The sequence below is a fragment of the Larus michahellis genome, chromosome 1, assembly GCF_964199755.1.
Source record: "Larus michahellis chromosome 1, bLarMic1.1, whole genome shotgun sequence".
NCBI classification, from domain to species: Eukaryota; Metazoa; Chordata; class Aves; order Charadriiformes; family Laridae; genus Larus; species Larus michahellis.
This window is the reverse complement of record NC_133896.1, coordinates 144229201-144242658: the sequence shown is the minus strand read 5'-3', so window position 1 is coordinate 144242658 and position 13458 is coordinate 144229201. Positions and strand designations below refer to the sequence as shown.

At 36.1% G+C, this 13458-nt stretch overlaps 1 protein-coding gene across 3 annotated transcripts in view; it reads left to right on the top strand.

The window, feature by feature from the left end:
* STS (steroid sulfatase) overlaps positions 1-13458 on the top strand; it is a 118309-nt gene that overhangs the window by 7576 nt on the left and 97275 nt on the right. The window contains exons 3-4 of one of the 3 annotated variants that reach the window (XM_074606961.1): positions 2494-2592; positions 6655-6792. The exons of 1 other annotated variant lie outside the window; for it this stretch is intronic. The gene's annotated coding sequence lies outside the window, so the exon portion shown is untranslated. The remainder of the gene's footprint in view (positions 1-2493; positions 2593-6654; positions 6793-13458) is intronic. One more of the 3 variants, XM_074606979.1, reaches the window with a different exon arrangement.

The window sequence follows — 13458 nt, the reverse complement described above, 5'->3', positions numbered from 1 at the left end:
CTGTATCTTTTATTTCTGGATATGTGTGACTTTCAACAATATCTTCTGAAATTAGCTAAGTTCCTTGGGTTTTACTATGATAAGAGAAGTTAACAAATATCCTTTGTTCAATTTTTAGCTCTGTTATTGGTGTATTTTATTTGAATCCCTGTTAAATACAAATTTGTATTAACTGATTTATGTGTAAGCATAAGCATTTAGATGTGGATGAGCGTTCAGACAATCTAAGACAGCAGTGCATCATGTTTTGTTTTTACAAAAATATATGTACTATACCTGGTAGATGAACACTTAGTGGTGTGATTAAGTTTGTTCCTAAACTTTTAAAGCTTTGTCAGAGATGTTTTGATGAATTGAGACAAAAGGTCTGCCTCACTGCAGCTCTGCACTTCCACTAAATTCTAATAAATCCAGTCATGCATCCTTCTATCTCCTTTTCTTCCCAAATACTATTTAAAAATGATTTATTTTACCAGTTCAGCTAATTGAACTCTATTATATGTGTGTATATATATGTATGTTCATATATATGTTCATATATAAATGAGTAGGTACTGCCTGCTACTTGGTGACCATTTGTTTCTAACAAATTATGAAAGAAAAAACAAAGTTGGACTCTGTTCATGTCCACGTGGAAAAAAAAAAACAAACAACGCCAAACCACAAAATCAGATAATCTAATCCATTAAAGAACATTCCATATCATTGGAGAATACTTTACTAGTTAATGTAGTACCCTATTTACCATAGCCTAAATGCAGCCTCCCTTTAGCATTTCAGTTTTCAGTCCTACTTAAGCTTTGAAGTCATTGAGTAATTGTCACTTTAGCACCCTTTAGTGATTTCTAATCAAACATGGAGAAGAAACACAAACAAAGAAAACCCCTCCATTCAGTCTTCATTCAGTGCTCAGATTTGGATAGGGGAGGGGGAGGATGTTTATTTTTTCCACTCACTAACTCATCGAAATTTTCTGCATGCTCTTTTAGTTAGAGTGAATAGATCTTTTTACACTGCATTTTGGTTTTCCATATCAAATGCCTTGAATTGTCACATTAATTGCCACAGACAAGCCTGCTTTTCATTCAATCCATCTATATTTTGGCATACATATCCTTATTTTATCACTGCTTTCTTCTAATTTACATGATCACAAGTTTTTGAATTAATGTTGCTTAATAATAATTTGGTTTAATAAAATTTATTGTAAGTAAATAGTTATTATTATACGTTACTGAAGAGTTGCAGTGTATGTACATAAGAAACTTGGTGAAGTACAAATATTTTTGTGTTTTGCCAGGGAATGTTGCATCTCATCTCTTGTACGTCTTATAGTGCTTCTTATGATGGATTTTTTCTCAGTACCTACTAAAATATGATTTATCTAAACGTATAATTAATGAAAGGGATTAAAAACTAGTTGGTTATTTATTTTATGGAGATTGACAAGGTTTTTAAAACTTGTCTTTGTTTTCACTTGTTAATGCTTTCAACAACTGTAAGACAATAGGTGCAGAGTTTTTCAAGGATTTAAGGCAGAGCTAGTATTTCCTATTTGTATTTGAGACAGAGAAAAGGTTAATAATTTAAAACTGTTTCAAAATTGTTACAGTACAATGTTATTTTAACATAAAGGGAGGGAAAAACACAGAAGAAAAGCTCTGAACAAGCTGTACTGATTTCGTGAACCACAGAAAAACATAATTTAAACTTTGCACTTAGGCAGCTGTTCAGAAACATTCGTTCACTTTGATTTCTCCCAGTCATTGTTACCTTCAATGTTTTTCCTGGGATTAAAGTAAAATTTTATATTTGGAATGTAAGGCTTGTATTCTGTTAATTTTCAGTGGCACGCATCTTTGGACATAAATCTTTCTATTCCTGATCAAGTTTCCTTACGAAAAATACATAAATTGGGGTGGAGGAAGGAGAATAATATGTAAACTAGCTAGTTTAATGAATGATTTTTCATTTTAGGGTCCTTGGAGTAGTCATTTTCTGGGGTCATATTCAGTTTCTAAGAGACTGCATAGTGAGGAAGCCAGGATGGGCGATGGTGTACAGTATTTATGTAGAGAGAATTTCTAAATAGTTCTGTGCCTCAAATGGAAAAGTTTGAAAACCACTGATCTGAAATTATACTTTAAAAGGTGTTTTAATGCAGTTTCTCAGAAGTTGCTATGTAGATGTTCTGCAGGAACGCTTACAACGTGTACTGAAAGGAAATGTACCTGAGATTCTGGCATTGCCCTCGTTTTCCAAAAGTACGATGCAAAGTTACTAGCACTTGAAAAGCCTAACAGAAGATCTTCAGCAACAAACTAAACCAAGTGTCTTGGTTAGGCGTGTGTATATAGGCATTATGAAACCATGTTGAGATCGTTTCCTACTGGTGAAGTTGTGTCTTATCAAGAAATACTGCGTTGGCGTTTTATAACAAGCAGCTGTCTTTTTCAGTGTTGTCCTCTCTTCCCCGCCACCCTTCTCTTTCAGTTCACGTGACTGGACTTTGTATCCATTTACTGATAATAAGCGCGCAGCCATCTTGTTTGAAAACTAGAGGCAGAAACTGAAGCAAATCCATGCTGCAAGGTAAAATAGCCCTCCTGCCCCAAAGTCTATCATTTATATATAGTTTCATTGTAAACATTGAGGTCTCATATAGTTGGAGTTCATATTCTTTCATAGCTGGCAGGAAATTCTTTATGGCAGGAAATTAGCAATTATGAGAAGTAATAATATATGCAGTGTTGTCTTTTCTTCTTAACGCAATGTATTTTATATAAGAAAAAAAAAAGAGATGTTAATGCTGTCTATTCTTGTCTGTAAGATACTACCAACTACAGTGGCAAATTATTTTGTAACAAAATGCACTTTGTTATTAGGTATTGCAGTAGAGTAGAACATTCCCTGCTTACAATGGGTTAAGAAGAGTATAAGCTTTACTTGAATTGTGAAAGCATTTTGAACAAAAAAGAAAGCAGGGTGTTGGTGAACTAGAACGTTTTCCATCTGTGCAACAGTGGTTTTTCTCTTACCACTTAAGCTCTGGTTGTTTAAAAAGTAATGTTAAAAGTGTATGTAATTTTGATTACAGACTCTGTTTCGAGCATCAAATGGAAATGAATTGTTAAATAGTTTTGGAGGGGGTTAGGTTCTGAAATAAGCTTGTAGTTTTGAAGTGACTCCGGTTTGTGTGCAGTGTATGTAATCTGACTAAATCTTTGATTCAAGGGTGTAAGCATGCAAGACTTAACTGTAACTTTTTAAGTGATATTAAATAAAACTAATCTCTTCCTTTGTAATCTCATACACATCCAACCTGCTAACTGGGGGTAAACACAGCTACTGAGGGGACAGTATCTGTAAGAGGAATCACTGAGACGGAGAGGATGGCAAAGAATAATAGAGAAAGAGAAAAAGTAAGGAAAAAATCATCACTTTTGAGTACGTTGTGTCTGCCAGGCTTAAATGGAAAGACTACATTCGGGCAACCACACTGAAACAAGAAGAAGGAAGATGAAAAAGGAGAAGCCTGTTTAACAATCGTTGAACACAATCTGACCACACATAATGCTTGCTATGCAGTTTTGTAGTTAATAGTATGTATGTTAATAGTAGCTAATAGTATGGATTCCATACATTCTTTTTTCTCACAAACATGTTTTTTGCTTCTGCCCTTAGGGTTGTCTCTAGGTGGAAGTTAGTAAGTGCAGACCTGTGTTAAATCCCTGTCAGACCAGCCGCCGAGGCTGCTTTAATACCAGGAGAGCCACAGTCGCCAACAGGGAGCACTGTCTGCAGCAGGCTGGTGGAAGAGCTTGTGTTGTGGGGAGAGAAGACATAGAGGAGGCAAGCAGGGAGACACAGCAGCATCAAGAGTAGTAATGGTAGAGTGGCAGTGATAATAGCAGTACCTGGGCAAGCAGGATTGGAGGAGTCGAGCAGCTGCATCCGAGAGGTATTTAGACTGAATTTAGATCAATGGCACATTTATACTGGATTCTTGAGTTGGAAGGGATTTGGAATAGGGTACAGCGTGGTTTAGAAAGGTGTCTTCTTGATTGTGTCAGAGGAAGTTTGGGGATGAGGAGGAATGAAATAAAGTTCGTTTAGAGTGAGAAGAAGGATAGGACAACAGGACATTTGAGATGGATTGTTAAGTGCTTAACAAGAATTACGGCTATGGCACTCTGGGCTGTGAACATACAAGTTTGAACTGCTTTAGGTTCACGATGACAGTGATCTTGGGTTTTTCGCATCCTTGACAAATGTTTTAAATTAAAAGGTAATTGTGTAAAAATGGCATCTTCTTTTTTTTCTGCCGTGCTAAAGAATCAGTTGATCAGCCATACTTATAAGGAAATCTTAGGGTACAGAGATCAGACAGACCTGTTTTCCTCTGACATTTGTCTTAAACTGGCCAGGTTGGTGGTTGTACAGTATTATTACAGAACATTGTACAGTACATTGTACAGTACATTGTACATTGTACATTGTACAGTATTATTACAGTATTATTACAGAACATGCTTTCTGCAGGGATCGCTAGTGTTATAAAATTTATTTCATTAGAAGTCAAAGTCAGTAAGTTAGAAGACTACTTTATCCTCTATTTTTTTTTTTTGTTGTTGGTGGTGTTTATATTCTGCACTGCTGACAGAACTGGCAACTATAATGAAGAAAATTAAAAGCTGTTGACATGGATTAGTCATTTACAAAAGTTACTCTTAGCTACGTATGAAGTGTCACGTCTCCAGTTCATATAAGTTATTATAATAGACAACTGGATATATTGTCTATTATAGCAGTTGCCTAATAATAACAGTAAAGTATCAGTCCTGAAAAAATGCAAGTTGGACAGAGAGAGTGATATGTTCTTTTTCACTGATGAACAGAATCTGTCCTTTAAAAACTTAAGGTGATATTGTTACCAAGAGGCACAAAGGAAAATGTCCTTTCTTAAAAACTTTTTAAAAGACATTATGATAACGATTGAAAAAATATGTTATTCACTTCAAACAAAGTTGCAGCATGCTCCAGTCCAGGCCAAAAGATAATGAGACCCCTGGAGCTATAATTGAGAAACTGTTCAAATGTTAAAAGGAAGTTAATACTGGTATAGCACAAGAAAATGTGTACCACAAGAGATTGGAAAAATGCCTTTTTGGAATACTTTTTGTATTTATTTATGCTCTTAAAATGTCACGCAAAATAAGGTGAAAATGAAATGAATTGCTGTAGTCTTGAGCTAATGATAATTTTCATTTTGTCTGGTTGGGATTTTGCCTCTCAGCTCCTATGTGCAAAGTGATGTTGTTCTATTTGAATAGCAAGAATTTAGAAGTTTCCTAGAGTCCCTATGAAAGAGAGCGAGAAAGAAAGAACTAGAGAAAAGAAAGAGAAGGGGAGGGAGAGGGAAGGAGGAGAGGAGAGAAGGACCAAGATTTTTCTACTTACCCAGGGCAGAAGGAACCTTGACAACTTGTGGCTTAAATTGTTGTTTTTCCTGTATTGCTGTAATATGATATATGCCCTTCTACACTGTTTGTTAAAGATTTTTTTTTTTTTCTGTCAGACTGTAAGGACCCACTTCCTCTTCTTGTATTGTAGGCAGATATTTTTAGTCTTAGATTATTTGCTGTTTCAGATATCCTTCATTTTAAGACCTTCATTCTAATTGTGGCCTAATCCTATGATATTTAAATTCTGTCCCTCAAATATTTTGCCAAGCTAAGTATATTCACAATTTTTATCTTTTTTTCCTTGATTGTGGAGTAAGTCAGTTATTCCTTTGTATGCTTACTGAAATTAGTAAATGATCAAATCTTTGGAACTGGCATAAAAAGTTGGCTAACGTATATGCTTTATTTTGCAAATGTCTTTGCCCTTTGGCGTACACATTTTTTAGAAGATTCTGATCTATGTAGTTTGCAGTTAGGCAGCTATATAACCACTATGCAGCTATGAATCCTTCTTTTCCTAGTTGTACAAGTTTTCTTTCCAGGATAAATATTTTCCTGGGAAGTAAGACCTCCTATTTTCATGATCCTTGTCTTTTGTTTTCAAATCTGTTTTCCAACAATGATATTTGATTTTAAAGCTATTTTGTACTTTTAGTGTTTACAATGACTAATGCTAGTGGAGTGTCTCTGCATTAGAGCTGGTTAGAAAATGACTTACCATCTTACTTCCCCCCCCCCCCCCCGAAGCTTTTTTTTCACCAGGTTAATTGTGGGAAAATAAAAATTATTAATCAATAATTCTATTCTCTTTGTTCTAATTTTGCATTAGGTCATGAAAAATAGGTGATTTTGGTGTGAATCTTCTAACCCTGTTCAAAATAACATAGTAAAAATATCTCCCGGCCCAAAAGAACAACAGAAGTGGTTTGGTTTCACCTTGTGAATGCTAAACAGGCTACTTTTCTAGATGTAAAAGTAATGGAGAACAATTTCATTTTTAAATTGCTACATTTTAAAAAACTTTTTTTTCCCTTAAAATTCCTTTTTTCCCCATTAGAAAGGTTTTTATCCAAAAAAATCCAAACAGTTTGTCATGTGTTCATGACTATTTACAGAATGAGGACATACCATTCCCTGAATATTAGTTGTATGACAGAAGTAATATAAACCAGTTTTCCCTTTCTTTCAGAAATGGTAGAGAAGGAACTTGGTCTTCAATAAGCAGCTACACTTGTTTATTTTAAGTGTCTGGTACTTGTACAAATTAAGAGGAAGAAGAAGCTATTCGTTTATGTCTTGGGAGCCTCGTTCTTACACCAGCAACGCCGTAAGTCAGTTGATCTCAAATTTAATTGTTTTTTACTTAAAATGCTTTGCCATTTCTCTCCTTGGTAAAAGGTTCACTTTTAGAATCTAGATGGATCGGATCACAGCAAAGAAACTTTTGGCTAATGATAATCAATGAAAGTAATTTGCCACTGGATCCATTATCCCTTTTCATTTTAAATGTGGTGGGTTGACCTTGGCTAACAGCCAAGCACCCACACAGCTGCTCACTCACTTCGTTCCTTCCCTCCCCTCCCCAGTGAGATGGGGGAGGAAATAGGAGGAACAGGAGTGCGAGACTCATGGGTTGAAAGAAAGACAGGGAAATCACTTACCAGGTACTGTTGTGGTCAAAACAACTTGGGAAATTTAAGTTATTGCCAGCTAGCATAAATGTTTAATTACTGATTGGAGTATTGGGAAACAACAAAAAATGGCAAACATTTAAACATGCAGGAAAACCACCTTTCCTAACACTTTCCCTGGCTTAGCTTCAGATTCCTCTCTTCCACCTTCCTAGTCTCCACTTCACACCTTCCCTCCAGACATCTCCTCCTGCCATGTTACTAGTGCAGGTTGCACTTAATCCCTTCAGTGAAGCAATGGGTGGCACAGGAGGACAAAGTCAGTGTTCAGCCATTTCCCTCTGCCACTTGTTGTTGCTCACTTTTTGCCTGTGCTCTGGTGTGGGCCCTCCACGGACTGCAGTCCCTTTGGGCACATACTTGCTCCAGTGTGGAGCAGCTCCTACTGCTCTGGTCTTGTTCCCTCCTTCTCTGTCTCCGCCCCTCACCACCCTTCTGTCTGTGTTCCTTCCCCCCAGGGCTTTTTTTCTCCTTCTTAAATACATTTCCCCAAGGTGCCACCAGCTTGGCTGATGGGCTCAGCTGTGTCCTGCCGTGGGTCCATTGCAGAGCTGCCTGGAATGACTCTGTTCAGCCCAGGGTGGCCCCTGCTCTCTTCCTGTAGAGGCTCCCTCTGCAGCTACCAACACATTGACACCTGCATTCCAATACATTGCCATGAAAAAGTGGTGTTGGTTTCAGTAGCTAGGTAAATTGAGATAGTGCGAATGCAGATACAAGTGATACTTTGTTTTGATAAACATGGGAAGTGTGTTTTTTTATTATACTCTAATGCTTTTTTCTAACACATGTTCTGGGAAAGAATGCAGAGGTGGGATATAAGTAATAGTCCAGACACAACCGTTTCCTCTCGATTAGTTTACGTACCTTCTAATACAGCTGTGCTCAGTCTCTGCAATGGGTCAGATTGAGCAGCTCCTTGTGGACAAGTGAAGAGGGCTGCTTGTGGTACCCCTTTCTCCATCAAATTGTCTGAGTATATCATATATATATATATATGTATTATAAGTACACCATTACTCGCTATTCTCCTACCCCTTATGTGACAGGACAAGCGTGTGTATCACTGTCCTGTGATGAGAATGAATTTGTCCCTTGTGCTGTGATGGAGGTCAGGAGAACACGTGTGATACTTGAGTATGTGAGTAGGTGAAAAGGACCTCGTGAAAGAAGATAACAGGATCCAGCAATGACTGGCCAGTCACAGGCTGTTTTGGTTGTCTTCTGTGTGTGTAGCCCTTAGGCAAGAGGGCAGCACACTGTCAGGCTGAGCTCACAGTCTGTTGTCAGTCACCTCTGACAACACTTTCCTTGAAATGTCATCTGGCTCAAGTAACTATCAGAACTCTGTCAGAGATGAGGTTTATTTGTCTGATCAGACGTGATTGTAACCTTAAATACAGGGTTGACTATAGCTGACTTCAATCAGAGAATTACCGATACTCCTATAAAATAATCCTTGCTGTTGTATGTAATCACTGTTTTGTTTGAGAGTAATGAAAGAATAAAATATATAAGATGGAATATTCATCAGATTGCTATGCACTCTGGAAAGGAAAAACACTTACATGCATCCCTTGGAGCAAAATTTTGCAACTAAAACTCATGAAGAGTTGTCCCTGTTTCTCAGATTTCAGTGGAATTACTCACAGGCGAAGAAACTGTTACACCAGTAAGGTTGGTAGAGCACATTATACTAATTGAAAAACGTAGTGGTTGTTTATTACACAAAGTTGTTTTTTCATATTTTATGCTGAGTGCATAACACAGGCAACCCACCATCAAGGTGGGATTTGTTTCATGTAAGTTTATTCCTTTTGTATACATCTAGTCTAAACTAGGTGTTCAGGCTCTCTTTGTAGCCTGTGGAAGAAGATCGTGACCATCACTTCCAACGTTTCATTATACCAATCTTAAGGAGAGATGAATCATCCTCTTAAGGTGCCTCTCTCTTCCTATTAATTAGAGAGAAAGCCTAGATAATTAGCTCAGATAATAAATGTGTAACTTTAAGATGAATAAATTCAGATGGATTGGTTTCACGAGTGCATATGCCCCGTTGCATATGGGCCATCTAGGCATTTAACTTCTACGTGAGTAAAATGAGTATTGTCTGAATGCAGCCTTTTCTCAAGTTCTGTGTCTGATACAATCAGCTGTATTGAGAGCCCTTGAGTGTTATCATAATGCAAGTATAAATAACAATAGAGTTCTTTTAAACATAATAATCCCACACTTTGAGAACAAATTAATGCAAATGCAACTTCTCTTTTCTTTAAATGCAACAACCTTTTGGAAATAGTGTAACATACTGGATCATTTTGTTGATGTGTTACTTGCTAGCTTTATGTAGCAAAGAAAAATTAACTGGCCATTTCACTGCAGTTTCTCTGGTAAACCGCTTTGACTAGACAAGTGGTTGTAGATAGAGGAAAATGCAGTGATATTGTGTTATAAAACCCAAAACTTTGATCTTCACAGACTCCAGAGGATGCCAGTGGAGAGAGATGGTTTTGGGGGGGTTTTGAGATGTTTTGTTTTTTTTCTTCTGTTAGGTTTCATGTTTTCCTCTGATAGCTGATAGGCATTTTAAAACTGCCATTTCAATGAAGACAGCTTGGAAACTGCTTTCAAATTGAATGAAATTGAAATCTAGTGTTAAGTGGTTGGCCATTTGTCATACTGTCCCTCCAAAGACTTACAGCGGAACTTAGATATCAGACCTTCACATCTGTGGACTATCCTTGTGCAGGCAGTGAAGTTTAGTGTCTTAGTCCAATATTACATGTAATTAGACTTTTTTTTTTTTACTTTTTAAACATTTTGTGAATTATTACATGTATATGAATGGAAACTCTGAAGAGACCAGCTTGGCTATAGTTAGGTGAAGAGTCTGCAACCAGTCAATGAGATGAAGCTACAGTTTACATGTTGGTCCAATTCAAATAGACATAATGAAACTCTTTTGTTAATTCCATGTGTAAGACTCGCAGTCTCGTAGAGGTATACAGTCTTTATCTGCTTGTGTATCATAAAAATAGAAGTACAAAGTTTTAGTCTCAGAAGTTGTTCTTCATGTCCGTTTGACACTCTTGAAAAAGGCAGTATCAAAAATAGTCATTTCACACATTATCTAGCTCTGGTATATTAAAAAAAAACCTGTCTTGACAGCTTTCAAAACTATTAATTAAGCTAGATATCATGGATGGGTTTAGCTGAGCCCTCAAAGTATGTAAGCAAGTGTCATGTTACATTGGTTAATATAGTATTACAAAGTTCTTATTCAAATAGGCATACACATTAAAACAGATACTTAATAATAGCGTATGTCAACAGCTTTACACATGTCGGTAAGCATCATGTAATATTTACTGAAGGTGATACAGATTTGAGAAGTGAAGCTTTCTCATCTTTTTTTTTTTCATCAACATTCAATGGTAATTTATTATATATTTACACTGAACACAAAATGTATGCAGAGAGATACGGACCTAAAATCCTTGTAAAGTGGTGAGCAGAGTAGCTTCCTTCATACATGCTCATTGCATGTGTAATTACTGAATTGGAAAGATTTCTTTTAATTGTTTATAACACTTGCCTCTGATTCCAAGGAAGTGACATGACACAGTCACTAGTGGTTACTCATTATTAGCTTTTTTTTTCATAGAATCATAGAATCATTTAGGTTGGAAAAGACCTTTAAGATCATCATGTCCAATTGCAAATCTAACACTGACAAGTCCACCACTAAACCATGTCCCTGAATGCCACATCTACATGTCTTTTAAATACCTCCAGGGATGGTGAGTCAACCACTTCCTTGGTCAGCCTTTGCCAGTGCTTGACAACCCTTTCAGTGAAGACATTTTTCCTAATATCCAATCTAAACCTCCCCTGGTGCAATTTGAGGCCATTTCCTCTCATCAGTTTTTTTTTAAATGAAAAGATTTTTCTCTTTCAGTATGGTGCATAATGGGCAAATAGGATGACATCCTGTGTTATCTTGTGATTCTCCTTTATTATGTTGCTGACCAGAGCCCATATTTAAAATTAGTTTTAATGAGCATTTGGCTAACAGAATGAATATTGTGAAACAGCAATCATGGAAAAGAGTATATGCTCTAATATGTGTATGTAATTATAAGGGTGTTTTCTTACAAATAAAACAATGGCATTATATCTCCGAAGATAATCTTATCTTCCATTCAGGTTATAATTTACTACCAGAAATAATGTTTATTATTTATTCATACTGCCATTAAGTTCTGTAATTTATTTGAGATGAAACTAGTAAGTTCTTGAGAGACCACTTTAAAAAGACAGTTAAATTGAACTTATATCTGGTGGAGGCTGTGTGGCTTCATCTCAATTTGATTCAGAGCCAGTTATTAATCATACTTGAACAAGAAACATGATCATTTCTTCTGGTGTTTTTCCCAGCTTGTGTTAAGTGATATTTCTGTCTTAGAATGAGACAACTTTTAATAAATTAAATACAGATTTTCATTTGTGTCCATAGTTACCTGAAGGCGCATATTGAAATCTATTGGCACTTTTCAGAAAAGCATTCCAGCTTTTTCACAGGCCCAGATATCAGTTTACAGATACAGACAGACCCAGCCCTTTTTGCCCACACCATGAGAGGGCTGAATGCAAATCAGTTCCAACCTGGAAAACAAATAGTCGTCCTAATCTGGCACTGAATCTGAAGTGCCTAACCAATAGGTAGGATGGAAGATTCCTGTGTCACTTAGGCTTTTCCAGAAAAAAACCCAAACCCAACAACTAAAAAGCACATCAAATGTGCTTGGACCTGAGGAAACAGGAGGAGCACATCTGGGTCTGAGGGCTGGAGAAGACTCTGAGAAGGTATCTGACCAGGGAGGAGGAGAAATAGCACAATACTGAAAAATCAGCATTAAGAAATAGTGAGTTTACACTGTTAACAAAAATCAAATATTAGAAGCAATCGTATTACTGAGATTGAGTTACCGGTGATCAATTAGGATGCCGTACCTGACTTTTTGCATGGTCTTAGCTTGTTGCAAATGCAAAGTAATGTTTGTTTGTCTAAATGAATTAGCAGTAGGAGCAGGCCAAAAGCATATGGTTTTATTTCTCTTTACATAGTCCTATGACATAAAAGATGCAACAGATATGACCGACTTGTAAGAGAAGAATTAATTGAGAGATTGGAACAAATCTTAAGCCGATATTAGAAAATTATTAGTAGTAATTTTAGTATATTACTTTAACATTTGTTAAAATTTAAAAACTTACTTTTTTGTTTCTCATGAAGCTGAGGAATTTTCTCTTTACAGAATCTTATGGAGGGCAGGGTTTTCTTCTAGTTTGTTTATTTACAGTATGATTTTTATGACTCTTAGGGAAATTTTTGGAGTTCTGCCATTTAGTTAAGCAAGGAAAGATTTTTTTTTTTTTTGCATACTGCTTAAGGATAGCACAGCATTTTTTAATGAGGTGAATATCTTTAAATGTTGCTTATTTCATCAGAAGATACTGTACCTTCAAGGATAAAGTATATTAAGCATTTTCTCAAAGGATTCTGTTAAAAGAGTAGTTTAGAGATAAATTGCTTAATCAAACTGAATAAAAATGCTGGGATGATTGAGTTGGGGGTTTGAAAGTTTCATATCGTCATTCTTGTAAGAGATGCATCTGTCTGTAGTAATCAGGATAAGGATGCAACAACTAGCGATATCTTGAGCCATTTATCCCTGGGGGGAGGAGGCCAACTCATTGGCTTCTATATGATCTGCCAACATTTTTTAATGTAGAAAACTGAAACTTAAAAGAAATGTTTGGTAAATCCATATGAAATATCAACAAATAGTGGATTATAAGAATTATTTGTTTTCATCCGTTTGTTCTTACACTTTTATCATAGAATCATCGAATCATTTACACTTAATTTGTTTTAATACAAATAAAAAAAATGTATTGGAATCACAATAATGTAATTTTATGGTATGTAGAAAAGGTAGTATGTGTGTGTATGTTCACCCATATGCATGTGCAGATGTGTATATTGACACATCTATGTATGTATATATATGTTCATATGCAATTATTAAAGTATAGTAGTTTGAAATAGCATGTATGAAATTCAAATTCCTATATGGCTCATTGTAGCAAATTAAGCACTTTCTTAAATCTATTCAACTTAGGAGCAACCTTGTGAAGAAAGAAGGTACTATTAGGCCTATTATTCACAGGGAAAGTGAAGCAGGGATTAAAATTATAGTAGAAGAATATACTTGCCAGGTTTCTTACGTTCTTGC